At 39.5% G+C, this 16,323-nt stretch overlaps 1 non-coding gene across 1 annotated transcript; it reads left to right on the forward strand.

Annotated features, from left to right (window-relative positions):
- Positions 1–8,227: 8,227 nt before the first annotated feature.
- LOC136221292 (small nucleolar RNA R71) lies at positions 8,228–8,332 on the forward strand. The gene has a single exon (XR_010685066.1). It is a non-coding gene; the product is annotated as a small nucleolar RNA R71 (small nucleolar RNA).
- Positions 8,333–16,323: the final 7,991 nt, after the last annotated feature.

Genomic DNA, 16,323 nt, shown 5'->3' on the forward strand with positions numbered 1-16,323 from the left:
GTGTTGCCAACCACCATTCGGATCTGATCCTGCTCAAGCGGCTTTTATTTCATCACTGCGGCCTTAGCCCTCCATCTTTTCACAAAATCGGAAAAGGATTCCCCAGCCTGTTGCTTAGTGCTTTCTAACTCTTTCAAAGTGACCTCCAGCATGGTGTTAAAGCTATACTGAGCGATGAATGACTTCGCTAATTCCTTCCAATCCTTCTTTGTCACCATTGGTAACGCATGAAACCATGTGAGGGCAGCCCCCTCTAGGTAGGTGTTAAACAGCCCTAGGACTTGATCCTCCGTCAGGATCGTGTGCTTCATCACCGCAACATACTGATTCATGTGAGCGGTGGGATCTCCCGTTCCATCGAACTTTTCCATGTCAGGGAGCCGAAATTTCAAAGGCAAAGCTGTTGCCGATAAACAATTCTTCAAGTTATAGAAATCCTGACTTCCGGAGCTTCCTCCGCGCAAGTCCTGCACTTCCTGTGTGATGTGTTGCTTCCACTCCTCTTCCTTAGCTTTCTCTTTCTCTAACTGTTTTCGGATATAATCCTGATAATCCTCCTCATTCCCAAAGCGAGGGCCATCGTTCACCTCATTCTCAGCACGCTTACTACCACTCTTGTTGTCCTTCAGTGCTAACTCAGCTAGCTGGGCCAAGATTGCGGCCAGCTGATCATTGATATTGTTCACAGAATTTTCCAATTCAGCCACTTTCTCGTCGGTCGCAGACATATTGACGGAAGACTGAGTATACCCGGATGAAGATGATTCAGAAGCCACAACTACTGATTCGGAACTGTCTACTCGTAGCTGATCAAACTGTCTGACAAGCCGATTACTCTCGCGAAACCACAACCGCTTAATGATGACGTCTGCACGAACGGTATCCATTAGTATGTATGCATGATTTTATATGCATGATTCGTGGTGTGTGCGTTTATTTATTTACGATTATAAGATAAGAAGAACAAACGTTAGTTCTATTTACACGTATCACAACATCTCTCTTCCACCCTTATTCCTCCACACACTCGTCGGTCCAGGTCTCTTTCCTAGGATTTTGGTTTTTGGCTCACATTGCGGTCCAGGGGATGCGTGACGCCGTCGATTATTGCGGAAAAGTAAATCACCCATCAGACAATACAGTTCATTTTTGACGTATCCACGTTCAGTGACTAAGAAATCGACCAAGTCGGATTGTCCTTTCAGAATAACTCGTCTTTTGTCCTTTCGCGAGACGCATTAATTCGGGTTTTGACTCCCTTTGAGCGTATCTCAGTTTTTAAACGTGGTACGAGTTATTCTTCTATTCCAATCATTTGTTATTGCAAATGACTCGTTCCCTTTTTATTCACGTGGATTCGTGTCTCGATTTTTGGATTACAACGGGATCTTTTTGGATCTATCGAGAGACGTAACCATGCGTTTATTTAGTGATGGAATCACTTTTGGATTTTATTTTAGGGAACGGACTCATCGCGTAACGTGTTTGTTCTTAGCGTCGAGGATTCGTTTGCTCATTTTGCTACACGAAAAGACGGCGAGTCTTATTTGAGCGCACGGTAATCTTTCGGCTAACAACAATCTCTTATTCTTTCCGATCTACGGGATATATCACCTTAGTGTGGTTATAGAAAATCAACGTTTCGTTGAATCGCATGTTTATTCGAGGCGAGGATATCACCGTTCTCTTTCCTTTAGGCGCGAATTAAGCAAACACGTATATCGGGCCATATTTCTTGCAGTTTTGGTAACGGTTTGAAATGATCGAGTCGTTAGTCAAAACCCGCAGTCTCGTCCATATGGCGCAATTATATGGTTTGGCTTAATTCGGCTTCAAAGCTTTAAACGGGGTATATACTTGTTCGAGACACGTATTCAACGGCATTGGTTTATTTTCTTTAACTACTCTCGGGATTCAAATATATCGTAGACTCGGAATGATTTTGGCCCTTTAGTTTTTTCTTTTCTTTTATTCTCTTAGTCACCTTTGCGGACACATCCATTTCTCTTAAGAACGACACGAGGCATAACGTAAAAAAGCTCGTCTTTTATTCGGAAGGGACGGGCTACTTGTGCGAAACTTTTCACGTTACGACAGGGTCATTCAAGACAGAAATGTTCTTCGTTTTCGTTTCGTCATGATCTCGTTTTATCCCAACTTATTTAAAGAATGTGAATAACGGCTACTGTTAATATAGTCTTTTGTATCGAGATGTAACTATCCTTAACACCGAACCGATTCATACTAATACGTGCTTACATCATAACACATTCCCTGAACAGGTGCCTTTGTCGGGACACCGAAAGGGACAAGGCGGGTCGCACATGTTCATTCATATGAGATGACTAAGTCGTCTTTAGTTCAAATTGTTCGATGTTTTAGGGTAATTAGTATGTCGATTCACGAGTATATATTAACACATCGTCTCATTTTCTTTACCTACTTTAGGATTAGACACGTATCGTGGCGGTTTGAAAACACGAATTGATTCATTTATCACATCAAAAATAGTAACGGGTGATCCTATGGAAACTTCTAAGGCTACTATATGCTGACACGGCTGACCGCGGGACCTCACAGGACCGCACAAATTCGCCCCTAACGAATGGATGGGGACCCTTTGGCGCCTTACTGTAAGGGGGAACTTACACTAGCCTCTTTCGAGCGACGAATGGACTCTCGCTAGAGGTTTCGCGGAAATTACCCAAAGGGTTTGCAATAATGCACATGAATGCATACGAAAAGAAGTAAAACGATCCGTCCCCGTTAAGGGCTTAATACACGCCTTCCGGAATCAAATTTCTCGCTTCCCCAGCAGAGTCGCCACTTGTTAGATGAGGTGCCGCGGCCTAATCTCCCGGGCGGACCGGGGGGTGGACAACCTCATGGCGATGTAAGCGGTGATTGGCGCCGAAAGCAACCAATCGTGGAATCAAGCTGCTCGGTAGGATCGGAGCTCGGAGATATGGAAGAGTCGCCACCCACGAATGGGAAAATGAACACCGATCCCTTGCGGGAGACCGGTGTGGGTTCGGAAAACTTAGGTACGAGCCGAGAAGGCTAGCTCCTTTCCGGAGAAAGGCTACTAGGCACCCCGACATCGCCCGGTTATGAACCACCGGCCTCCTACTCAGCATGTTAGGCGATAACGGACTAATCGTATACTTTTTTAAGTTTAAAATTCATTTGAAACCTTTTCTTTCTCTTTTTAGAAACCGTTTTGAGCATATATTATTGAAAAGCCACATTAGTAAAGAATCACCCATTTATATTATACATACACAGAGAAGGGGGAAGAAAGAAGTGGTTTACGACTTTATTTAAATGTCAGGTTGTGTGTTTACTCTATACCAACTTATTTCCCCAAAACGAGTTTATTTACATGGTTCGCACCTTAATCGCCGTTGGAACGATTTAGGTGCATTTTAAAACCCCGTTTGATGAAGTTCACCCGAATCGCCGTTGGAACGACTCGAGTGTTTGAAAACGTTAGGATAAAAACCTTTTAATAGGAAAACATGATTAAACATACAAGTCAATTTAATTTTGTACAAACCCTTTAAGAAAATGATTCAAAAACTCTATTATTCACAAAGAAAACGATTTTAATTACAATGTTCGCTTGATCCGCCTTTGGAACGGATTAAGGTTTTAAAACGTGATGTTTTGGAAAAGATTTGAAATATTAACTAAAATAACTCCATTTATTTACATTAGGAACCTCTAAAAATTCATTAGTTTAAATGATTAAGTTGAAAAACTCTCTTTTTGTGATTTATTTTCCCCTTTTATTTAATGGACTTTTCACCTATTATAATTACAATAATAAACCCACTTAAACCAAGATTCACACTTAAATAAAGCCCATTTGAAACATGAACCCATAAATGGTCCAAAAGAATAAAGAAAGTATTTTAAGCATATATATATACATCCAAATCAAAAGAGAATATGAAAATAAGAGTTAATAAAAAAGAAACTATACATATATGAAAATACTAGGTACAATATATTTATACTTTAAAAGAGGTGAAAATAGTAAATAAACTTCATAAATAAGAAAATAACATTTATCCAAAATAATTTCATTTAATAAAATAACCCGAATGTCACAAAACTACATATATACATAACTATTATAGTTTTAAATATCAAAAATAACATATACTAATACCTATTAATTCTCCCAAAATACCCAAGTAAATAACCTTCAAAATAAAATCTAATATAACTCAAATGAATAAAAAGAATATATATATATACATATACTTATATTTAAAATTGAATACAAAATGATACGCAAACATCCTAAATGATTATATAGACTAAATATCTAAAATAGTTGGAAAAACATATATTACATAACTATACATATATATATATTAAGGATTAGAAGCTTAAAAATTGAGAAAAAGGGACTGAAATGGCATTTTTTACGTTTTGGCAGATTTACCGACGGAAAATCCATCGGTAAACAGCAATTAGTGACAGAAATGGAAAATTACAGCAGCACTCTAATTGTTTCCAGATTTATTCAAAAGCTTTAAATTAAATCTAATTCAATCGCTTTGGATTTCCGAACTACCAAAAATGGATCATAGTCAATAACGGAAGTTCCTAAAACGATGTTTTTTATTTTAAAACATTATTTGGAAATTTCTTCTAAATTAGAAACTTATAATCTCAACGTTTTTCGATACCCGAACTACCTTTTTATCGGATCAGGGTTATATTGGGATATCAAAACGAGGTTTTCTATTTTAAAAAAAAACCGAATTTTATTCAACACGAAACGAAAATTAAATAAATACGCTAATTAAATAAAACGTGATAAAATAAATAACTAATCAAATAAAGAAACATTAACATAAAAAATAAATAGAAGAAGAGAATAAATAAAATAAAATAAAAGAGTCTAGTCCTCGGATAATACCTTAAATTCGGTACCTGACAGTCGAAGCCAATCGATTCCACGAGTCGCGATCTTCCGTTTTTTATATTTTTTAGTAAAAATTTAACTTTAGGAACTTTGGAATTTTTGAGAAAAAAAAATATTTTTCTCAAAAAAATTTCACTTTCTCTCTCTAAAAATGTTTAGAGTGAGAAAGGCTCCCAAGAAAGTCCTCTTTTTCATTAGGATTCGTGCCCCTTTTATAGGAAAACGGGTCTCGGAAGCTTTGGGCGACGCCCGAGCAAAATCGGGCGTCGCCCAAAGCTGTTGGGCGGCCGCCCAAGGCTTGTTGGGCGGCCGCCCAACACTACGTTGGGCTACCGCCCAACATTGTTGGGCGGCCGCCCCACGATTGTTGGGCGATCGCCTAACAATTGTTGGGCGGTCGCCCAACAGCGTTGGGCGAGCGCCCAACCGCCGTTGGGCGTCCGCCCGGCGCGGTTGGGCACTCGCGCCCGCCTACCGTTGGGCTTCCGCCCGACGCGGTCGGGCACTCGCTCAACGGCCGCCGGGGCGCATCCCACGTCGTCGGGCGTGCACGCCCCGCGGCCGCCGAGCTCGCGCTCCGCGTCGTCGGGCTTTCACGCGTCGTGACCGCCAAACGTGTGTTCCGCGCTGCCGGGCGCACCCGCCTCGTGGCTGACGAGCGCACGTCCCGTGCCGCCAAGCTCGTGTCTTGCTCGGACACCGAGCGCATACCATTCATGGTTGGATGCGTGCGTCCGACTGTCGTCGAACGCGCGCCGGTTGCCGCTAAGCACTCGCACCGTGCCGTTAAGCATTCGCGGGCCATCCGATCGACAACAGCGACCGACCGTAACTTATTTATTTTATTTATTTATTATTTTTTCTTTTTTTTTGAAACTTTCAGAATCAATCGCTTCAACCGTCTTGTTTCCAGGTTTTCGTCACAGGTCCTCCGACTCGGTGTCTACACTTGGTCATCCGGGTAAATATATATTTGAAAGAATCCGGAATAACCGTCTAGAAAATAGTAGAAAGCATGACCAGCTATCCTTTAGATCATTTGATTAATGAAAGGTAGAGGAAAATGGTCCTTCCGAGTTGCTTTATTAAGATTCCTATAATCTATACAAACCCTCCAACCGGTGGTGGTTCGTGTAGGTATTAATTCACCTGCGTCATTCCTTACAACTGTTATGCCTCCCTTTTTAGGTACACAATGGATTGGACTAACCCATTCACTATCCGAAATAGGATAAATGATTCCATTGTCTAGAAGTTTAGTAATCTCATTTTTTACTACTTCTTTCATATTCGGATTGAGGCATCTTTGTCTATCCGCTTTAGGCGGCTTATCTTCTTCTAAGTGAATTATGTGCATTATAATGCTCGGATTAATACCTTTTAAGTCTGAAATTTGCCAACCCATACTTCCTATCCTATTTCTAACAACTTCTTTCAATTTCTCTTCTTGAACCTGTGTTAATTTGTTAGAGATAATTATAGGTAGAGAATCGCCTTCGCCTAAGAAAGCGTACCTCAAATGACTTGGTAATTCTTTAAGTTCTAATTTAGGTGGAACTATAATTGAAGGCGAAACTGGTCCATCTTCTCGAATCAAAGGCTCTGGGTCCTTATCTTCTAATTCCTCACTCATTATAGGTTCTATTATTTCTTCTTTTTGAACAATGTCATTTACACATTCTTCAACTAAATCAAGTTTCATACAAGCGAAATCCTCCATAGGATATTTCATTGCTTGGTTCATATCAAACTCGATCTTGTCGTCTCCTATTCTTAAAACTACTTTCCCTTCCGACACATCAACTAGAGCACGTCCCGTGTTCATAAACGGTCTACCAAAAATTAGCGGACAATTAACGTCATATGCAAAATCTAATATCACGAAATTGGTAGGAAAAATAAATTTGTCAACTTTAACTAAAACATCCTCAATTATACCATATGGTCTTTTAGTGGTTTGATCCGCTAATTGCAAAACCATATTGGTACGTTTGATATCTTCTTCTAAGCCTAACTTATTAAAAATTGATAATGGCATCAAGTTTATGCTTGCTCCTAAATCACAAAGACAACTTGGGAATTCAATATCTCCCAATTTACACGGAATGGTAAAACATCCGGGATCTTTGAGTTTAGTGGGCAAATTACTCGACACAATTGAACTGCAATCTTCGGTTAGTGAAATGGATGAAATTCCTTCCCAACTGATTTTCTTTGAAATTAAATCTTTTAGGAATTTACCATAATTGGGAATTTGCGTAATTGCATCCATAAACGTCAAATTAATATGCAAATTTTTAAGTTTGTCTAAAAATGTTAAAAGTTGTTTGTCATAGTCCTTATTTCGTACTTTGTGTGGAAAAGGTGGTTTGGGTACAAAAGTTTTTGTACTCTGGTCAATTGGTGTATCTTTTTGATTTAATGTATCTTCTTTGGATTTTGGTAAATCAGTTCCTGGTAAAGTTGAATTTTTGGGCATTTCCGGACCTAAGTAATTTTTCCCTGAACGAAGAGTGATAGCCTTAACATGCTCTTTCGGATTTTCTTCCGTATGGCTGGGAAGACTTCCCTCTTTGCGGGATGGAATTGATTTAGCGAGTTGTCCAATTTGAACCTCCAAATTATGGATGCTAGATGATTGGTTTTTAATAAGCTGATCGAATTTATTCTCGATCCGTTTAAAACCATCGTCGTGATTACTTATTTTTCCGCTCATAGCATCAATAAATTTGTCGATTTTAGAAGATAAAGTGCTAATCGTATCTCTAGATTGATTTTGATAATTAGTGGTACGATTTTGATTAGCATTAGCATTATTATTATTATCTCTCCAATTAAAGTTAGGATGATTTCTCCATCCAGGATTATATGTATTGGAATAAGGGTTATTAGTTTGGTTTTGTCCTTGGACAAAATTTACCTGTTCAATTTCGCTCATCCCTTCATAATCTACATCCGTTTGGATTTGCTGACCATTAGGATCACACGGTGCCATAAACCTATCAATTTTGTGCGATAAGGCAGAAAATTGGGCTTGAAACATCGCAACTGGATCAAGATTCACTATACCTTTAACCGATGACGTAGTTGAGGATGATGGTTTCGCCATTGGTACGTGTCCATGCTCCGCGGGCCACATACTGCTGTTGATTGCCATTTCCTCCAAAAGTTCTCTTGCTTGGGCCGATGTTTTCTTCATGAATAACCCTCCAGACATAGCATCCAATGAACCTCTAGTTGTAGGATTTAATCCATTATAAAATGTTTGCATTAAAATTTCAGCGGGTAATTTGTTGGTGTGTGCATAAACGTTGAAGTTCTTTAAAACGTTCCCAAGCCTCATAAAGAGTTTCATTATCATTTTGAGAAAAAGTTGTTAACTCTTTAATGACTCTTGCGGTTTTTGCTAAAGGAAATTTTTTTGATAAAAATGCTTGGGCTAATTGCTCCCAAGTCTCAAATGTTGCGGCTGGAATAGAAGTCAACCACTCTTTGGCTCGATCCTTTAAAGTAAAAGGAAAAAGGCGAAGATTGATTGCTTCCGCAGTCACATTCGGTATTTTAAAAGTGTCACAAATTTCTAAGAAATTTGTCAAATGGGTGTTAGGATTTTCGTTAGGTAACCCGTAAAATGTTACGTTATTTTGTAACATATTAAGCAATGCTGGCTTAATCTCAAATTGATTTGCATTTATTTGGGGTCTAACTATGCTGTTTGTTACACCGACTACTCCTGGCCTAGCGTAATCCATAAGCGTAGCCATAATTTCTGGCTCAGTAATTCTAGTTTTTATTGGAGTTTTGTTTTTGTTTTTCTTGTCTTTCTTGTTCTTTTTAAGAGTCTTTTCAATTTCTGGGTCAATAGGGTCTGGTGGCGTGCCCGAACTTCGAGAACTGCGCATGAACTTGAAATTTTGCACGAACCGAAACTACCTTCAAAACAGAATTTGAAAAATAAATATGTTAGTAACTTAAAATAAATAAAATATAAAATTTTGAATACGTATAAATAAACCTAGATTCGAAATAAAATATGAAAAATCTAAATTTTTGTCAAAAATTTTGGCGTTCCCTGGCAACGGCGCCAAAAACTTGTTGAGCGATTTCCGCAAGTGCACGGTATATGCTTGTAGTAATAAAAGATATCGATCCCACAAGGAACGTTTTTTTTAACAAAAACTTATTTTGAATTGGTTAAATATACTTTTAAAATTTATAATATGGAAAATCGTTAAATCGGATTTGGTTTTGAAATTGCTCGAATGAGAATTAGAATAGAAAATAACAAATGTTAGAAAATACTTCTGATTTAGGAATGAATTTACAAAACAAGATTGTTTAGTTCTTTAGAAAAGTAAATAAATGTATTCGTTTGCATTAAGCAAAGAAAACAACTTTAAACTTTGTATAAATTATAACGATGAAATAAATGACGGAACCTCTAATTTTTAGGCTTTGAACTGTAGTCAATCCTCCTACGGTCGGGTTAGATCGCTACCTTAACCAAATTAAAACTCTTTCGAGATAATAATTTGTCTAAGTGTTCAACAAAGTTTCCTTGTAAAGATTTTGAATTAAACTACGTTTTAATGAAAACACCGACAATCCACTTCGGATCCTTTACCAAAGTGCTGCATGAAAATCTATCGAATAGAACAGACTTTATTAGATGAAATATAAATTGATACAAGTTTACAGAGAACAAGGAGCATGAAAACATTCGACGGCGTGCAAGTGAACGGGTTGTCAATCCTTTCCTTGGGTTTCGTTAGAGTTTGTCAGACTCAGGGGCGGATTCTCTACTCAATCTTCTCGCTGAATCTTCGGAATAGAGACTGGTCTATCTACTACCAAAATGTAAACTAATATGAACAAATCTAAACGCTACTGTGTTTGTTATTATTGAATAAACAATGTGTGTACATCATATTGCTTTTTACAGAAATGAAATCTAAATTCTGAATCACTTGACTCAGAATTTATGCATAAATTCTATACTAATCTCTTTCTTCTATATCTTTTCAACCCTCCATCAACTCTTTATTTATAGATGTTGAAGAGTCGTGGTTGAAGTGTCATGTCCGTTGTGAAGGATCGTATCCGTTGTGAAGGGACGTCTTTATCCACCCGAACGAACGCGTTTCTTTGGATTAAACATGTGTTCATTTTACTTGGACGAATTTCTGCACTTACCGAGAATATTTAATTCTCGACCGTGAATGGGGGAGCATTTATTTGGTCTTCGAACGAAGGGAAGGAGCTGCTGAAAAACGCGTGTCGCGACCAAGAATTTGAGATTCTCGGTCGCGGCTTTTGTAAATTCTCTACCGAGAATCTTGTCTCCTCAACCGAGAATGTGACATTTTCTTCTGTTTCTGACTTCGTCTTTGTCCTCGTTTATGTGTAATTGATCTTCGTTGTTTTTACCTCCTTTTGTAGGGTTTTTATTCTGTTTTTAAGCTCTTTTTGTTCCTATTTGGATTTTACCAAATATTTACGTACCTTATAAGAAAGAAACATATTCGAGAGTAAAAGCATTCTAAACAGGTATAAATAGCACAAATTCGTAGCAATACTGATGTAATTATTGATGATATATTAGGTATATTTTGGACTTAACAAAGGTATTATCAAGTTTGGCAATGGAAATTGCATCGGTAATTTATGCTAGAGACTAGGTTTTTAGAGCTTTTTTGGGGGCATTTGAACTTGTTATTATTTGTCATAGATCTTATATTTTAGATGATTGTCGCCACCTCTATTTTCAATTTTCACCCAAATTCTCCCTATGTTAGGATTCCTAAAATAAAAAGATATTAGAAAAAAGTAAATGTGTTTTATTCTGACAATTCTCCATAACTAATATCAACATTACAAAGAAGAAACCAAGGTTGAGACAAAATATAGGAAATTTAGAGAAGAAATACTGCAGAAAATAAAGAGGAAAATTCTGTGTGTGCATTTGCAGTGATTTTTAGATTTTATAACTAATTAGCAAGTATAAAAGAGTAGAAATTTAATCATAACACTTAGATATGGATTTTGTCTCTGTTGTTCTTCTGATTAGTACGTATTGAATTGAAAAAAAAATTTGAAAACTAACCTGTTGAAAATTGCCGTGAGGGAAGAAAAAACGCAGAGAAGAAAACCAGTCCAACGAGCTATTTCTTCAACGTTCTCAGATTTGATTGTATCGTACAATGTTTAGATGGAGGGTATTTAAGAGAGAAAAAATTGAAACGTAGAAGGAGACTAGAAAAGGCAGCGTCGTGCTCCTGATGGAAAAGGCAGCGTTTTCCTAATGAAACAGCAATAGGCAGTTGTATTTGATTCCTAACCAAACACTGAAATATCTCATGTTTAGGAGTGAAACGTAAAAGTTGGTTGAAAATGACTTTTCCAAACACCCACTAAGTCTCTTTTAATATAAATAAACGTTACTAAAATATATAAATAATATAAAACCTCGTATGCAAATAAACAAATTAATAAAATCTACATAGTTTTTAAGGATAAAGACTTAAATATAACCCTAACATTTCAAGTGAAATGAAGATTTAGTCATAACGTATGAAATTGTGCAAAGTTAACTCTAACGTTTTCAAGCAAGATCAATTTTAACATTGCGCTATTGAAAATTTGAAAAGATTAGTTTAAATGTTATTTAATTTTCACGTCATACCCTCCAAACAAGATTGTCAACATTTTTTGTTGGTTCAACAAAAAAAATCTATGATTTTTTTTTCTTTTTTGGTAGAAAAGGAAAAGAAAAACGAATAACAACAAACTACCCAGGAATTAGCCTAGGGAAGCTAACCCCAATCCTATCTTCTAAGAGAAGATGAGAGATGAAACTAGGGGAAACAGGAAGGGTAGTAACGCCTAACGTCCCTTCATGGCCCGCCGCCGCCAAGCGATCAGCAACACGATTCTGCTCTCTAAAAATGTGTCTGAACTCTAAGAACTCAAAGGAGGAGCAAAGCCTTATAATAGCTTTGATGAGGTTGCGATTGTTAAGACCCATAGAATGATTCTCAGAAATCATTTTGATTGCTTCCAAATTATCAGACTCCACAGAGAGCCTCTTAACACCCAGCCTTTTAGCAAGATTGATTCCAGTAAGAATAGCCCAGAGCTCCGCAGAAAAGGAAGAACCCAACCCTAAATTCTGGGAGAACCCAGAAAGCCAGACGCCCCCTACATCTCTAAGCACACCTCCAGCCGCAATCTTACCGTTACTGAGGCAGGAACCATCAGTATTCAGCTTCACAACCCCCTCTCTTGACCTGCTCCATCCCACGAGATGGACATCACAACACTGAGAGGCTCTGGCAAGGGACTCTCCTTTGAAACTATCGATAATAGAGAAAAGTTTTTTCGAGAAGAAATCAGCTAAGTTTGTCATAAAAACAGTTTTATCTCCAAAAATCTCCTCGTTTCTCCATTTCCAAACTTGGTGACAGATAATAGCAAAGAAAATGTCACCATGCTCCATGTATGGAAGCAACTTTCCTCTAACACCATCAGAGAACCAGTCGACCTCAGAATGTGCCATGAAGGAAGAGAAAATATGGTGTGGGAGAATTTTCCTCCAAACCTCTTTACTATTAGAGCAATCTCTAAGAGCATGGCACAAAGTCTCAATATGGCCTCTGCATCTACTGCAAGCTCCAGAATCAGCCAAGTGCCTTCTGTGCCTATCCGAATTAGTAAGAAGCCTGTCCTTAACGCCCAGCCACAGGAAACTCCTAATACGGAAAGGAACTTTAAGGGTCCAAATCGACTTCCACACATCCGAGGGAGGATCAGATCTAAAGAGAGAGAAAGCTTCAAAGGCCGATTTGCAAGAATAAACTCCATTGTTAGTCAGCGCCCAACAGTGCCTATCCAAGTCTTCCTCTTGATTACTCACCTTCACTCCCCGCATTCTAAGGAGAGTCTCAAGGCTAAAGAAAGTATCAAACTTTGACCAGATCCAGTCCCCTTCCGAGTCAACCACATCGGCAATCCTCCAGTTGCGTATATCACTAGGCGGGGGGGAAGAACACACCTCAATTAACGGTTTATCCCCAATCCAGTTATCAAACCAGAAACTAATGGACTTACCATTCCCCACCTCCAGGCCAACTCCCAAGCAGAACTCATCAAACACAGCACTAAGTCCTTTCCAGAGGAAGGAACAATTAGCAACTCTCTCTTTTGGGCCCCCAAAGATTTTGTCTTTCCGATACTTACCACAAAGGAGGCGAACCCAAAGAGAGGAGGGGTTTTGCCACATACGCCAAAGGAGTTTCATTAATAAAACTTTATTATTGTCCTTTACTTTCCTAATACCCAGACCCCCAGAATCTTTAGGCTGGCAAACCTCACTCCAAGGCACAAGATGGATCTTCCTGCCCTCCGCAGCTTCCCCCCATAGGAACCTACGGTTAATCTTGTCAAGATCATTAAGCACAGGATCCGGAAGCTTACAAGCCTGCATGATGTGATTGGGAGCAGCACAATTAACAGATTGAATTAACGTGAGGCGGCCAGCGAGAGACAGAGTCTTGGCTTTCCAAGTGGCACACTTCGAATTAGCTTTATCCAAAGTCTCTTTGAAGGAGCCTTTAGACACACGCTCACTATGGAGGGGAACGCCCAGATACTTCCCAAGAGAATCAGTAAGAGGAATACCTGAGAGATCACTTAATCTCTTACAGACTCTCTGATTCATATTCTTAGAGCACATCATCCTAGATTTCTGGATATTAAGCTTCTGCCCAGAGGCCGAACAAAAACAATCCAGAATATCCATAATGACTCTCAACTGCTCCTCATTACCCTCAAGAAAGATAAGGACATCATCTGCAAAGAATAAGTGAGTCACCTGGGGACAGAAGCTGTTGATCGCCACAGGGTGGAAACTCCCATTATCAATCGCATCCTGAATCAGGTGAGAGAGCCTCTCCATAGCAATAACAAAAAGGAAAGGGCTCATAGGATCCCCCTGACGGATTCCTCTGCCCGGGGAAAATTCCTCCGACATATCCCCATTGACCATAACTTGAAACACAGGAGAAGAAATACATACCTTAATTAAACTTCTCCAGCTGTCCGGGATTCTAGCTCTCTCAAGGCTCTCCATCAAGAAATCCCAATTAATTCGATCATAGGCCTTCTCTAAATCCAGCTTCAGAGCCACAATGTCTTTCCTCCCTTTCCTAATCTTCATCGTGTGGACCATCTCTTGGGCGATCACCACATTATCCATCATTTGTCTACCAGGCACAAAGCTACCCTGATTCTGACAAATGATCGCAGGAAGAATGCCACGGATTCTATTAGCCACAATCTTTGTAACAGTTTTGTAAAGAACATTACAAAGACTGATAGGTCTCATATGCAAAAAGGAAGAAGGCTTATCAATCTTAGGAATCAGAACCAGGACGGTTCTATTAACCAGCTCAATATCCTTCGAACCACTGAACACCCCCAAGACAAAATTATAGATGCCTTCCTTCACTACATCCCAATGCTTATGGTAAAAGCCCGCCGGAAGACCATCAATCCCAGGAGCTTTAGAAGCCCCAATGTTGAAGATAGCTTGGTCAATCTCTTTTCGGGAAATAGGTTGAAAGGCCTCCTGACTACAATCCTCACTGATTAAAGGAAATGTAGCAATAGAGTGAGCCCTCTCCAAAAGAACAGGTTCCTCTTTGAACAGCTCTCTGTAGAAATCCAGGGCTAAGTTCCGAATAACCTCATCTTCATAAACCCAGTCACCATTAGAATCCTTAATGGCCTCAATTCTATTTCTCTGCCTTCTGATCAGGGTAGAGAGATGGAAGTATTTGGTATTACGATCCCCATCTCTAATCCAGGACTTCCGAGACTTCAGGAACCAAAGGAACTCCTCCTGCCTAAGCACAGCCTCCAGCTCCTTCTGAAGGGTTCTGAGGAGGCCCTCAAGGCTATGATCAAACCTCCCCTCCAACCTACGTTGAATGCCCTCCATCCTCTTTAATAACTTGTTCTTCCTTCTGATAATATGCCCAAACACATTCCTATTCCACCCCTGCACCTTATTCCTGAACCCTTCAGCAGCTTGCAGTACATACGAATGAGGTCTCCAACTCTCATGAACGAACTCTTTAAACTTAGGATGGGACTCCCAAGCCAACTGATACCGGAACGGTCTCTTACCCCTAGGATGCTTACCTCTCAAAAGTCTAAACAAAATAGGACAATGATCCGAATGACGGAACGGGAGGTTCAACACAGAGCACTCGGGGAAGGAAGTTAGAGCTAAAACATTAGCGTAAACTTTGTCCAATCGAACAAAAGTATTATTACGCTTCCAAGTGAATTTATGACCAGAAGCCCCCAGATCGGAAAGCCCACATAAATCCATACTATTCTTGTGATGCAGACAGCGATTAACATAATGATTGGATCCCCCTCTCTGATCACTCATAAAGGCGATATCATTGAAGTCACCCGCCACAAACCAGGGCTCCGAAATGCTGACACTCATAGAATAGAGAACCTCCCAGAGCCGTTTTCGATTAGACAAGATAGGGTCAGCATACACAAGGGTAATAAAAAAGGGAGTATTGCCGGAAATACTCACTTTACAATGAATGAACTGCTTATCCATGCTAAGAATATCAAAATGAATCCGATCTGGCCTCCAAAAAAGCCAAATCACCCCAGCCCGGCCAGTTGCCTCCGATCTAACACAGTTCCAGTTCTTAAACTTCTTAACCACCTCATCTGCTTTCTCACCACTAATCTTAGTTTCCAAAAGAGCAAAACAAGATGGATTAAACTGCTTAATAAGATCATTAATATGGATACGGGTAGCCTTGCTAGCCGCACCCCTAACATTCCAAAATAACAAATCCATAGAAAGGAGGACAACTGACCACACCCCTACCCTAAGCTAGGTATTTACTAGGGGCTCCTGAGAGCCTTACCGAGGTACCCCCGGGCCCCCTCTTATCTGGAAACGCCAAAGTGTTAAGGCCACTTTTTTGTTTTCCTTTAAGCTTTTTCATATTAGTTTTGTTAACTCCCATAGATTTCCCAATCCCAGGATCAATACCAGGAACAGGAATACTAACCTCATTTGAATTCTTCATCCTTCTAGCTGCAAGGGTCAGGGTCCCCCCCTGGGCTTCATCCTTAGAGACAAAAAGTGGGTTCACAGATTCAACCACCTTCTCGACTGGATCTACAGACTCTAATCCTGGAATACTCTCATCCATATGATTCTCATCTTGGTCTGACTCTTGAACTTCCTCAATCATCAGGGCCCCAAATCTGGACCCAGGCAAGGCTACTGAAGAAACCCCAGCCTCCTTTCTAGCTTTGAGGACAGGCTTCTCCTTGACATTTGGAAT

The sequence above is a fragment of the Euphorbia lathyris genome, chromosome 2, assembly GCF_963576675.1.
Source record: "Euphorbia lathyris chromosome 2, ddEupLath1.1, whole genome shotgun sequence".
Classification (NCBI taxonomy): domain Eukaryota; kingdom Viridiplantae; phylum Streptophyta; class Magnoliopsida; order Malpighiales; family Euphorbiaceae; genus Euphorbia; species Euphorbia lathyris.